The sequence below is a fragment of the Trichosurus vulpecula genome, chromosome 6, assembly GCF_011100635.1.
Source record: "Trichosurus vulpecula isolate mTriVul1 chromosome 6, mTriVul1.pri, whole genome shotgun sequence".
NCBI classification, from domain to species: domain Eukaryota; kingdom Metazoa; phylum Chordata; class Mammalia; order Diprotodontia; family Phalangeridae; genus Trichosurus; species Trichosurus vulpecula.
Window position 1 is genome coordinate 208,903,122 of NC_050578.1, and position 15,113 is coordinate 208,918,234.

At 38.4% G+C, this 15,113-nt stretch overlaps 1 protein-coding gene and 1 non-coding gene across 5 annotated transcripts in view; one reads left to right on the top strand and one right to left on the bottom strand.

The window, feature by feature from the left end:
• RGS12 (regulator of G protein signaling 12) overlaps positions 1 to 15,113 on the bottom strand; it is a 211,118-nt gene that overhangs the window by 77,201 nt on the left and 118,804 nt on the right. The gene's annotated exons all lie outside the window — the stretch shown is intronic.
• On the top strand, positions 6,546 to 6,639 carry LOC118855643. Its single transcript, XR_005010805.1, has one exon. It is a non-coding gene; the product is annotated as a small nucleolar RNA SNORD116 (small nucleolar RNA).

Genomic DNA, 15,113 nt, shown 5'->3' on the forward strand with positions numbered 1-15,113 from the left:
TCCTTACTAAAGACAGAGTGAGAAAAGTGTATTGACTTCATCCTGTAACTAAAATATTCAGCTCAATAATATCACGGATTCTGTTGGAGGACATGAAACCAATGCTATTGCTAAGTATGTAATGAGCACTATTTGCCATGTCCTGTATTAAGGCATACAGACTACAGAGAACATTAAAACACAAATCAAAAAATGCAGGCTGAGTAATTTTTTCATTGACTTGACCAATTTTGGATGAGGGGCTGGGACGAGGGAGTGGAACATAATCTGTTCTCTAGGAGATTATATTCTACTGGTGCTGAATCATGAAATATTGAAGTTGAAAGGGATCTAAGAAATCAGCTAGCCCATTCATTTTGGAGAGGAAGAACTGAGACATTGGGAAGCAAAGTGATTTACTCAAAATCACACAGCTTGTTAGTGGCATGCCAGAAAGATTCTAAGCTTAGGCTTAGTTCAGGGGTGAGTGGCCTGTCAGAGGAGATGTTCAAAATCTTCCATTGATTCACTCCTTTGAAAATGGAGGAAGGAGTAGTTGATTATAGGTCACTATAAGTTTTAATGGTGTATGGCAGCTCTCACATGCCCGCGTGAATGACTCAGCCAGGTCAATTGGCAGAGGCATCATATGTAACATTACACGGAAGTTCACCCCTAAGTCACAGGTTCCTGATATTTAAGAATTAGAAGTATGAACATAGAGTTAAAAGGACTACTTATAAATTGGTTGTTCTATAAACCATGCTACTTAACTGTGTTACCTTGGCCACCATGCCAAGGCTGCCTTAGTGGAATGTTTGAACTTCCCCAACTTAATGGAAGTATTTGTGGAAGTAACTTAATGAATAGTTATCTGTGGCTTCAAGTGTAACTTGGCACTCTTGACACTGTAATAAACTAAAGGTAGAGAAGACATTTTCTCAACAGTGAGATCTGTAGTTTCAAAAATTTATGCCACGACTTTCTCCCAGGTACAGGACAGTTATTCCCAGATTATGCACTATCCAAGCAAGAAGCTAAGAATTGGCAAATATGTACAGAAGCGATGGGACAATGAAGGATCAAACATTAACGCCAATTTACATAAAGGAAAGTCACTATCTGGTTCTAGAGATGGAGAAGTGATAAAGGCAGCTCTATGGAGCCATGATTTATGAGCAAAAGTTTAAGGGTCAAAGTATAGTTGAAGCAATCGGTGTTATCATCAAGTATGCTATCCTTCTGTTAATTAGAACAGAAGGTTGGAAGCAGAATGGTTCAATGAAAAGAGCATTGAACTGGGAGCCAAGATACCTAGATTCTACCTCTTGCCTTTACTAGGTGAAAGACCCTGCGAGAGCCTTTACGGGGTTTCATTTCCCCATTTATAAAACAAGAACCACCATTGCATAGTGGATATACCTTGGAACCACGGAGGCTTGAGTTCATCCTGATTGTGACACACACTGGCTGTGTGACCCTGGGCAAGTTACTTAACCTATCTGGGATCCAGCTGCAGAGACGAAGTTGCCCTGCATTGGTAGAAGGCATTTCATCATCTGGGAATTCTCTATCTCAATTAAATTACTGGTCCAACCTCCATCCTTCTTTATATAATAACAAGGTTGTGTGAGATGGTCTCTAGGGTACCTTCCTACTCTCTGATTCTAAGAATGGTTGGAGCAGAAGGCAGAAGTTTTTCTCTTCCTATAGTCAGGTCTCACCACTCTCATAGGCTTTCTATGAAATGAATTTTCTTCATTCGGTTTGCTAAACATTTATTAAACACCTACTCTACACAAGTCACTGCACTAGTAGGCCCTGGGGATACAAAGACAAACGTAAGACAGTCCCTAGAGGAGCATATGTTTAAGTGTACAACATGTACACAAATGAGGAAACGACAAGTACAAGAACAGTCTGGAAGTCAGAGCATGCTAACAACTGGGGGGGAGGGCGGGGTTCAAGGAGGAGGAGGTTATATCTAAACTGAGCCTTGAAGGAAAACAAAAATTCTGGGAGGAGATGAGGAGGGCGTGTATTCCAGGCATGAGGATTGTGTGAAAGTATGAAGGCAGGCAGGAAATGGAATGTTAAAGACAGGGAGTTCTCAGGACTCTATATTTGACCAGGTAGCTACTGTTCTCAAAGATTCTCAATGCACAAATCTTCACAAATTTTCTCAGGACACTGGACTCTAAAGTTGGCATTTCTGAACAAAATGCGAGTCTCTAAATAAAAGGACCTAAAATTCCATCAGTTCTACAAGTCTAATGATAATGCGTTGGCATTTTGCTGCCAAACCATGACAGACCACACAGAAAATAGAATAATGTATGTATGTGTGTATAAATATATATACACATATGCGTATATATATATATATAAATGGGAAAACTGACCCATTTATTGAATAAACTGATTTCTAAAAATACTAATTTGCCTCATCTCTAGAATTAAAAACCATCAACATATATAAATCTATAATATACAATCTAAATTACTGACAGGTTCTAAAGCCATGACCAACTAAAAGATTTAATTCTATTGTGGGAAATACCACACCATGTGAATTGAACAGTTTCATATTAAAAGTCTTTTTAAAAGAATTCCTTGGCACATGTCAGTTTTTAATCACTAATTCTTACATACATATGTGAAGATGAGTAATAAAGAATGAAATGGAAACTATTTCTCTAGATTTTTGACTATGTGTATACATAGATACCAATACATGCAAATGGCATGTGACTAAGGAAAAAAACAGATTTAAGGAAGTAACAGATAAGATTCCTAATTGCTAAACCAAAAAATATAGTACTTACACTAGAATTTTTGATCAACAGATAAATTAGACTAAAGAACAGTAAAGAATAAAACGAAGAAAAAGAGCCAAATAAAACACTAAGGTGTCATTCTGGACAGAAAACAAAGATCTATGTTAATCAGGAAAAAAATGAAGCGTTTGTGTTAGTGCTGCCATTTGTAAAATTAGGATAGTATCTGTGCTACTTACACCCCAAGATGATTATGAGAAAAGTGCTTTGTAAATGTTAAACAACTATTTATTGACATGTGAGCTACTATGATTACTATCACGATCATGCTAAATAAATGTATGTACCTAATGGGTTTTTGACTAAATAATATATATACATATATACACACATATATATATACACACAAATATATATGTGTTTATATATTCATAAATAAATGAATGAGAGGTAATATGATATAGTGCATAGAGACAGCCTGGGTGCTAGGAAGACCTGAATTCAAATCTCACCTCTCACACACTCTGGTTTTGTGACTTTCAGCAAGTCACTGAACCTCACACATGTGTGTGCATGGACACATGTATGTACATAGGAGTACTAGGTTTAGTGTCTGAAGATGTGGGTTTGAATCCTAGCTCTGTCATTTGCTAGCTACCAGATTGTTGGCAAGTCAATATCTCTGAGCCTCAGTTTCCTTATCTGTGCTTCCTACCTCCTTAAGTTTGCAGTGGAGAATAAGTAAATCAGAAGAGAAACTTGAGCTGTTACTACAATAAGACAAGGCAACCACTCTTGGATATGGAATTAGTTCTCTCTTCCCAATCTGATTTTGCTTGAGCAAAATCCCAGGGAAATAACTCAAATTTTTATTCACATTGTTTTTATGTTTACCTTAAACAAGATGAGGTGATTACAAAGATACTTCTATCATTCAATGGAAATAAAGATAACGGCTGTCTCACCCAGGAGGAGTATACTGTTCAAGAGTTTCTGCACTAAAAAATTGGTGATTAAAGATAAGCTGATGAAATCCCATGAAGACGGAAGAAAAAGGTAAGAAGCAGCTTCTAACTCAAGATTGCCTAATGTTTTCCAGATATTTCCTAACCGAGGATTACTAGAATGATAAATGCACAAGCTCATCTGCCTAGATTCTGCTGATAATATTGACTCACTAAAATAGTAATCAAAGAATGAACTTGGTGTATTTGTTGTGGAGGGAAATGATGAAAGTCACACAAGGTGTATACTGCCTTAAGAAGATGCGCTTGAAGAACAGAAGGGCGTAGAATTTGGAACCATGATGGACATTTTAAAAGCTCTTCTTCATTGTATGGATGGCCAGAAATGTTAAGGGATTTGTCCAAGGTCACACAGATAAGTGACTCCAAAGGTACCATTCTTTGTACTACAGTAAAATCTAAACTTACAAAACAGATGAAAATTAAGGAGTAGTTATTAGCATTACAAAAAGATATTTGTCATACAAAAGGATTCACTATAGGGGTCTTTACAACCTAGCCATCTGCTAGCAAATTTAAAATAGAACTTGACTTACCAAAACAAAACCAAAAACAGTCTAATTAGCACAGAACTTTCAAGAGCCCATCCAGTGTATGAAGCAAAGCACACTCTAGAGTTTGATAACGCACGACTCTTTTGTGTCACACCTAAAGTGAGTGAAATTCATTTAAACTGTCAGATTCATATTAGCATTTTCACATGTAGCTGAGCATGTGTAGAAAGTTAGCTCTTCTCTGGTGACCATTTCAAGAACTAAAGTTATTCCATAAATAACTTCTTTAAAACAACAACAAAAAAAACCCTTCTTCAGAATTCCTCTAATCACACAGAAGCATCTAACATTCTTCAAATATCATGGTAAATGCTATAGTTCTTACTAACAGCAAAGATGAGCCTAAAATACACCAGCCATCAGTTTGTGATACATTAGCCTGTTCTCAAGGCCTTCTTTGCCTGATTCTCTTATGCACACTGTTCAAAACACATAAATTTATTTGTCTTTGTAACTGAAAATCTGACTTCAGAAAAAAAGTCTGTTTTTAAAAACCCATCACGTTATACTAAACACTTGCACATTTTCATAAACTAGTTAAATTCACAGGAATGCTGTCCCACTGGAACATTTTAAAAGGTTCTTAAATTTTGTTTAAAAAAATAAAACTGAAATGGAAATTATCATTACAAATTTTTATTATTAAATACAATCTATTTGCCCATTAATAATGAAGATTTATTTGCAAATGCCTAAAATGGAATTTTACTTAAATTTAATAATTCATTATATTTAACTTTTTAAACCTCTTATTATATTCCCCAAATCATAATTGTACTCACTTTTTTCAAATACAACTCAAGATCAGACTTCAATTATAAAATAAAAACATTTACATTCCTCACCCCATGTAACTATAGATAGCAGTGGTCACGCACCAAACATACTTCTTTCGGTCTGTTCATGAAAACTACTATGTGTACATACCCAGGGTGGAATTTTTCTAATGTTCCGCTAAGCACTTTACCTGGATAGAGCTGATAAGAGCCACTGTGATGCCATTTAACCAAATACTTCCAACCATTGACTGCAAACCACCCCTCTGAATCCATACCAAATTCAGCTGTAATCGCCCAAGAAGGGCTGGGCGAAGGTTCTTGCTACAAAACATGGCATTGTTCCTTTGGTAAGTCTTCCTGAAGAAGGTAAACAATTGTAATTTCTCCAAAAATTCCAATCATTCAGTGTGACAAAGTCATTTCTTGAATCTCACAGTCTCAAGCAGGAGAAACTAATAGAATACTTGACACAAAGCATTATAGAAGACGCCATAAATAATTTAAAGAGAAGACCTTTAGCCTGCTGTTGCTAAAGGAACTTGAATTATTTAGGTCACATAGCTACAGTAACTGCACACTAGGTGGTATGAATGCTAAAAGATCAACACCAAAGCTATTAGAGAAAATAATGTACCATCAATTTCCCATGAATCAGAATAGCATTGAGGGATCCAAAAAAGAAAAAAAAAAGTCTTCGGTTACAGTATATTATTTGGACATAGGTTTATAAAATTCATTTCCCCACCACATATATTTTAAACCACAATTCAATAAGAAACTACATTTTTTTCAAACATTTTTATGAAAAGAAATCATTTTCTGGTGAAAAGGAAAATGAAAACTCATAAGATATCAAAACTATTCATTTGCTTATATGTTATGCAACCATGGAAAAATAATTTTATTTAAATGTTCAAAGCATAAATAACACACCTTTCTTTAAAGACACAAAGGACCATAATTTCATTCACTCAAACAGTTATTGAGTGCCTACTGTGAGCACAGCATTAGGCTAGGTACTAGGTAGAAGCACACATATTTCAAAAAGACAAGGTCTCTTGCTGTCATGGAGCTTATAGCCCAGAAGGGAGACAAGAAACAACTTTAATATACCATACTACATATTCAATGTATCTAGAGAGGCATAAAACTATCGGAGACTAATTGAGATGGAACCCCAAACTAGATATACAGTTTGATTCTAAGATTCCTCAGTGAGTCTGTGATAGTCATGAGAAACTCACTTAACCTTCCATCTCTCTGTTTTCTCAGCTGTCCAACTGGCAATCCTTGGTTTGGAAAGATCCCTGGGATTTTGCAAGGGTAGCTTCTCTCAACAGTTATAAATTCTTAGGAGAACACTTTTAGAAAAATAGAGTGACTTGTAATTTTGAGACACTTGGATCACAAATTGATCTAAATATTTGCAATGCACTTATTATGAATACATAAATATTGCTTTACTTGAAAGCTGAACAGAACAAAGCAGACTCCATTAAAAATAAACTGTTAGCATGGGAAGTGCTTTTTGGGGGTTCTGCTAGGACAGATGGTGAAAATTGTCATTTCCAAGTTATCAGGATAGATCTACAAATTTACTGGCTGATATTTCAAGTGAACATGGTTTTTTACTCCAAATATCGAGAGAGAGAGAGATTGTGTGTGTGTGTGTGTGTGTGTAGAACAGTCTCAAAAATACATTAGGTATCAAATAGATATGGGATTAGGTATGGGATAAAATGAAAAGCAATGAAATTAAGTCTTAGGAGAAAGCCTCTCCACGTTCTGCTTTGCTTATAGGCACATTATCTTTTGTTAAATCTGTACTTGCATACCCAAAGCACTGGGTTCTAAGAGCATTCTTGTTTTAGCCAGGCTATCAAGTGCGGGACCTCAGGATAGTGGCTGCCTCTCTTGGGAATTCCGTTTCCTCAACTGTCAGATGCTGGACAAGATAGCCCCTGAGGCCCCTTCCACTTCTAATTAAAAAATTCAGCGGGCATTTATAATGTGTTTATGATATTCAAGGCACTCAGTGCTGGGGATATGAAGATGAAAAACAACAGAGTCCCTCTTCTTAAGGAAATTACATTAAAGGAGGGCAAGATATATACATGAATAAGAATAGTGTGAAATCACTGGACAGGTAGGTTGGAGCCAGACTTTTGAACTCCAATGAATGGTCGATATTGTGAGCACCAACATTCTAAGAACACTATAGAAGTTCTCCCCTTAGATACACTATTTAATAATAATCATCATGATAGCTGACTTTGCACTATTTTCTTATTTGATTCTCACAGCAATCCTGGAAGGTAGGCACTATTATTATCCCCATTTTACAGATGAGGAAATTGAGGCTGAGAGGTTGCACAACCAGTAAGTGTCTGTGACTGGAACTGAACTCGGGATGTCCTAACTCCAGGTCCAGTACTCTCTTCACTGGACCACTTAGCTGTCAGGATGTAAGCTGGCTCAAAGGCAAAGAAGTGACATACTGGGGTTGAAAGTTGTAATCTTGGTATTGCCTTTATGTGCCCTTGGCATTGCCCTTATACACCCTTGGCATGGCTTCTTATGTTCCGTGTACCTCAATTTTCTCATGAGGACAGTGGAAAGATGTACTTGCCTCTAATGCGATGTTAATATCCACAGAATACAGGCAAATACAGTATGTGGATAACTTGGCCATCTCACAGTTAGTTGTAAACCTTTTCCTCTCCCCTGATCCTTTGTGGCTAATATTTTTCCATCTAAAATGGGGGAGGGAAAGAATGGAATGGGGCATTTTTCAAGTTCATCACTACTGACACAATGCTTAAAAAAACTCAATTGCCACCAATGGTAATTGTTATATAAAAATATATATTATTTTTTTTTACATGGATATGGAACTGAATTAAAGATTAAAAGATAGCCTCTCAATTAACTTTCACACTCCGCTATCTACCTCTTAAGTTTACTCAATTAAAAAATCTGATGCCTAGATGGCCTCAGGTTCCCCTGTTGATTTCTTAGGCATCCTTTAAAACCCAATACAAATTCTACCTCCACTGGGAAGCCTTCCCGGATTTCCCCCTATCAAAAATGACCTCCTCATGTGGCACTTATTTGTAATTCTCTTATTCCTTTAACAAACATTTATTCAGCACATCTAAGCACCATGCTTGGCACTAAAGAGGAACAGAATTTAGAGGGACTCAACACATAATACTAGGCATTATAGTTATCTATGTGTGTGTGTGTGTGTTGTCTTTCATTCTCGAAGAGGATCAATGATACCACAGAGTGATGACTTGACTTATGGGTGAATTCGATTAAGTGAGACAGAGTTGCAGAAAGTCATCAGCCTTCCAGGATCATCGAAGTCCAGTGACAAAAGTCAAGCAGACTGGCAATGGCCCAGGACCCAGTGCATGACGGCGGCATCTTTGATGTCTGACCAAGCTCTAAGCCCTCCACGGCAGCTGCTTTAGCAACCTTCGCGGCCACTGGAACAAGTTGTTCTCATCTGCCCATTCCATGGGTGTTCAAGGAGGACTAGCACCTCTGGTGTAAGGGCTTTCTGAGTCCTTTTCAGGGCTGCTCATCCACCTGACACACCTCTCACGTGTGGCTCCAAGAAGCCGTAGCTTGTGCAGTGGCCGCACCCCAGCAAACCATCTTAGGTAAACTGGCTAAACTAGGTCGAGGGTAATCTACGGGATTCAAACCTGTCAGTGAGTTAGGGGAACGTCTACCGCGAGGCTGTCTGTATGTGTCTTATTCCCTTATGGGACTGTAAAGACCACGAGGGCAAACAAGCACTACCCCTCATCTAGACTTTGTGTCTCTCTTGGCCCTAAGTGTGGCTGTAAGTGCTTAATAAATGCTTATTAAATTTAATTACTGATACTCCCTTCACAATGCCTGCGCTTCATTTCTCTAGATTCAGAAAGAAGTCATTTCCAATCTCTAGTTATCTTTTCCATCTTCCACTGCCCTTTCTACCCTAACTGAAGGCCCTATTCTGGAAACTTGGCATTCTGTCTTTCCTCTCTACCCTCTATTGCAATACACTGGACAGTAAGAGTATAGCTCCTAGGCTTTATTTGAAAGGAAAAAAATAAACGAATTCTTAAATAATATACCAATGCCAAACAATAAGAGGTGCATATGAAAGAAAATTGGTTTAAAAAAAAGGTTAAGTATTATCCAATTTAGAAGTAAGCAATTTTTAAAAGTTCCCAACCTAAGCTTGAGCCATTCTCCCCTCTAGGCCTAAGGCAAACATTTCAACACTAAGGATCAGGGAGCAGCTGGGAAGAATATGAACAGAGCTGGGGCACCCCAGAGATCAGCACGAGGATCTTTCATCTCTTTTTCACATTTTGATGATCTGTAGAGATTGAGATCTATGATATCAATAGCCGCTGGTATAGACCACAACCTATACACAGGTTTTCATCTTGCTGGATTCTGTTCCACATCTTTCCATAAATTCTCTACATGGGAACTCTCCAGATGCTGTAGGCCTTCCTGTTCCTTTTGATATTGGGTACAAACCACTCAATTTGTATCTCATGCAATCCATCTGCTCCCTCTCCCTCTGGGCACGTGACCTCTTCTCATCATACGTGCACTCCATCATGTCTTTGACCCCACTTCTCACAAGCATATCATCACAGAAGATTTGCCACAACCCCTGACACTCATCATGCAACTTTCCATCGCCCTTTGAGTCACCTACTGCTTTGCTTCTTCAGAGATCATAGTGTTCCGTATTTGTGGCCACATATGCATCATTGGGAGAATGGGTAACATTTCCATAAATATTCCGGAGGAGAATGTGCAAAATTCCACATTTGTAGAAGATAACTTGAGTTTTTCTGGGTAGTGAAATGTTAAACAGATGGAACTGAACTACAAGAAGATACCCTGAAGCTGTGGGAGTGGGCAGAAATATGGCATCAGGACAGGTATATGTTGGACAGGGCCTAGAAACGAAGCAGAGTATGAGGGGTTTGGGCTGTCTTGCATTTGGGCAACTGTGAGTTCTTCCAACAATCCCAGACTATTCACTGCAGTAATTGCCTCTTCCCAATATTCTAGTGTTGTTATATGACTGTTAATTGAGAAATGCCATGACCTCAGAAGGATCACAACTCCAAGGAGTCCAAAGAACAATCGAAAGACACATGCTGGGCATAAGGAGTATATTAACAATCACAACTTGAAAGTGGGAAGCAGCAGAAAGGAGGTCATCCAAGCCACATCTGACTAGATGGTCATGGGCTAAAAAAATGACACTCCTGAAATATTAATAGTACCATGGGAAGTGCATCAGAGACTTTCCCTATGAAGGATATATGGAAAAGCATGGCTGACAATCACCCAAGATGGAGGTGTGATCTGCAGAGGCAGAACAAACACCCTAACAAAGAAACCACAGGGCGTATAATGAAGCTCCACCTGTAAGATGGTGGTTTCTTTGCTGCAAATTATAACCCAGGAAATAGTAATATGACCCAGGAAATGAACAAGACATTCTATCCAAGGATCACTGGATCATAGGTCACAGGGACCTCCAACAATAGCTGGTCCTTCTCCTCAAAAGGAGGAGCCAGAACAGAGCAGGGTCATCACAGCAAGAAAGAGTTTAATATGCATCTATTTGTTATACAGGATAAACCTCAGAAATGTCTATATTAAGTTTCTACTTACTCATTTGGATTCAAAACCTGGTTTTGTGAATAATGTCTTTTATAATTCATAACATGAAGCTCTAAAAAAAAACTGCATTGAGCCTTAAGGATACACATTGATCACCTCTACTACAGATTGTGATCTAAAGATATCAGCTCAAAGAGCTGCTACAGCCAAAAAAAAAAAAAAAAAAAGAAAGACCAACAAAATGGCCTGGAATGACACCCAAACCTTTTCGAACTAAGGTACAACTAAACTTGGACTATTACGTGAAAATCTGTTTGCCAGTCCTCAAAGCAGCTAACAAAACTCCAGTGGCTCCCTATCACCTCCAGGAGCAAATGTAACATCCTCTGCTTGGCATTCAAAGCCCTTCATAATCTATCCCCCTCCAACCTTTCCAGTCTTCTCATACCTGACACCCTCTCCCAGGTACTCCTCAATCCAGTGACACAGGCTTCTTTGCTGTTCCTCAAACAAGACACTTAATTTCCAGACTCCAGGCATTTTCACCAGCTCTCCCTCAAACATGGAATGTTCTTCTTCCTCATCTCCATCTCCTGTCTACTACCCTGGCTTCCTTTAAGACCCAGCTAAAATTCTACCATCTATAGTAAACCTTTCCCAATGCCTCTTAATTCTAGTGCCATCCCTCTATTGATTATTTCCAATTTGTCCTGTATGTAGCTTGTCTGCAATATAGTTGTTTGTATGTGGTCCCTCCTGTTAGATTATAAGCTCCTTGAGGGAAGGTAGTACTGTCTTTTGCCTTTTTGGGTGTGTCCTTTTGTATTACTGCTTAGCACAATGGCTGGCACATACTACAGATATAATAAATGCTTACCGACTACCTCAGCCCTCAGATCCTTGTATTAGTTACTAGAGAAGAAACATAAAAAATTATGGTAATGATTCCTTCCTTCAAGGAATTTATACTTTAATTTCTACACCTAGAATTCTTTCTCTCCTCATCTTTGTCTCCTGCTAAAAGTCTCAGTAAAACTTCATGATCGATAAGAAACCTCTTCTAATCCCTCTTCATGTTAGCATCTTCCTCTGTCAATCATCTCCAGTTTGTTCTGTCTGCATCTCATTTGTACGTAGCTGTTTGCCTGTTGGTTCCCCATTAGACGATCAGCTCCTTGAGGGCAAGGATTGTCTTTGCCTTTCTTTGTGTCCCCAGTGCGTAGCACAATGCTTGGCACATGCTAAGCACTAAGAAATGATTAAGGACTTGTTGATTATTAACTAACCAGGGAAACCAACACACATAATGAGTGTGCAGCATTGCAGAGAACTGAAACACACAGGAAGTCCGTAGTAAGCAGTGACTCTAGATATCTAAGATGCTTGTTAGGGATTAGTTGGAATGGAGAAGATCTGGACAGACAGTGATGAGCTCCAAGAAGTATAAGAATTAAGGGCATATGTGCCGGTCAGGTCCTTGATTTGGGAGTGGGGGCAGGATGAGCCTGAGGTCACTGTGAGAGGAATGCTCCTTTTATCTATCACTTCTACTCCTTTTTCCCAAGTCTCACTCACAGATCATACAGACCCGACCACCCAACATAATCTGTAAGCATGTTCTTGCTTTCTAACTACTTTGCTTAAGCCATGTAAACATTGAAAGCTGGGTCTTTCCTTTTAATTTTTTTCTTTAATGATCAACCACCTCTGGTTTCAAGTGAGGAAGAGGCAAGGGAAATATGAACTCAGTCAAATTACTACCTGTTTTGAAACTTAAAATACAGTAAATAATTCTCTTTCCTCTACTATAAATCATGTGGAAAATCATTAGCTTTAGCTGTCCTTGAACTCCTAATTTAAATGCAATTACCTCACCTCCATCATGCTATGGACAAGTACATGTTGCAAAAGTTTCCTCCAGAGTGGTAGAAATTTCATAGATGAAACCTATTACATTTCTACTAACTTTTAATAACCGAAAATCAATGGTTAATTTTTACAGAATGTTCATTTTCCACTCACAGATCCCAAGTTGCTTCTTAACATTAATGAATTTCGGCTCCTATAACCTTTATAATTCTTCATCACCTGGCTTTCTCCTGACTTTCCAGTCTTCTTACACTTAGTCCTCTCCATGTACTCTAGGATCCAGTGACATGGGCCTCCTTACTGTTCCTCGAATACAACACTCCATCTCTCAACTCCAGGCATTTCCACCAGCTGCCTCTCAGGCCTGGATGCTCTCCCTCCTCTCTTCCCTCTTCTCCTTCAAGATTCAGTTCAAATCTCACTTTCTGCCAGAGGCCTTTATTGATTCTCTTTCCTTTCCCCGCTACTACAAATGCTTCAGAGATTACCTTCCACTTACATCATATATATCTTGTGTTTACAGAGTTGTTTGAAAGTTGTCTCCCCTGAATAGAATGGGAGCACCCTGAGAGTTCAGAGTTCTCTAGGAAGGTGTGGGGAGGTGTTTATTGCTCCAGCCCTATAATCAAAAAGAAGAGGCAAGCTGAGGGTGCCAGGAAAGTGTTGAGGGACCAAAGCCAGATCAATGACCATGATGAGGAGATTTCAGGTGATGAGTTTATCCTGAGGGGAGCCATGACGCTCATGGAATAGCTGATGTTGATTGATTGACTGACTGACATGAGCTGTAATGTTGGGAATCATGTAGTTAACTCTTTCCCATTTTATTTCACCCCATTTATTTTCTTCTACTGGTTCTCTGGTTCAAAGGTCAGCTTATTATAGATTATAAATGTTTACACTGAGATTCCTACATGCCTAAGAGTGTTTTACATTTGCATCATCATATGTGTATTTGTGGGAAACAACCAGATTGTGTTCAACTTTATGCACTGAAATGTGAGTCCTCATTCCGTCCCTCAGCATGCGCATGACTGTAGTCAGATGAATCCATCCCTTTGTGGCTTTAATTCATCATTCATCATCAAATAAAGATAATAATCCCTGCCCTGCCTGCCCTCATAGGGTTCTTGTAAGAATTATACAAGGCTTAATGGAAGTGAAAGAGCTTTGTAAACTGAATATCACTATACATGTGCAAACTAAACTAGTTCTGGCCCCTACTTAAGCACTCCACATTGCCTAATAGAGCTCAGAAATGACCGTGTGCATGAAATGCATTTGTTAAGTGTTTATAAAGTGCTGTGCTAAGTGCTAGAGAAACATATACTAAGTTGAGATCATCTCAGATCTCAAAAAGCTCTCAATTCAAACATGGAAACACAACACATATAATGAAGTGGTAGCCAGGGAAGGGTATTTTGGTCTGGGATATCATATGCATGGTGAGAAGAGTCATAAGGGAGTTGACTAATGTAACTTTTCCAGAAGCAATGGTAATATTGATTTGAATATGGTTCTCAGAGCAAGACATGAAAAACAGGGAGAAAATCATGCTGTATTAGGGTAGATGGCAAGAAAATGGACAGGATGGATAGATGGATGGATGGATGGATGGATGGATGGATGGATGAATGGATGGATGGATGGTTAGATGCATGCATGGAATATGAAACATGGTCTCGTTGAGAACAGGTTGAGTTGGTGTTCTTTCACTCATTCACCAATCAGGATAGTTCAGTATCAGGAATAGAATTCCCAAATGGAGTGAATTAAGTACCCACAGGACATGGTCTCTGGAGTTCTGGTGGCCTGGAAGATCAGAAGCAATGCAGATGGAATGATAACAACTGGACAGGATAAGAAGCTTTTACTTAATATAGACTAAGACATTTCCCTGGTAGCTCCCCAAAATGGCTTGTGGAGTGCTCTGCTATGGATCCAAGTTATGCTGTCCCCGATATTACAGAGGGCACTTCAACTGCCTAAATTTGGTAAGAAAGTTTGTGAGGGTATCAGGAACAACAGATCTGGGCTACACAGACTCAGCAGTGATGGCTTACAATGACAAGAAATAAAAAGACCCAGAAGAGGGACTGTACTCCGGAGGGCCTGAGGATGACCGGAATACACATATACATAGAGATACCATATATACACATACACACACACACACACACACACACACACACACACACACACATATATATATATTTAAGCACATATACACATATACATATATTGGAGTTATCTACATCAAATGAGATAATATGCATAAAGTGTTTTCTATTAGTAATCATTATATGTATAAAGATAAATTTTGGCTTGATATTAAAAAAAGTTCTATAAATATAATTAGAGTTTTCTAAGTTCCCTTATAATTCCATGATTCATTGTGGACAAATACAGTAATCTAGCTATTAAAGTTTAATTTTACCTTGTGATTTTAAAATAAATAATATTATTTTAGAGTATACC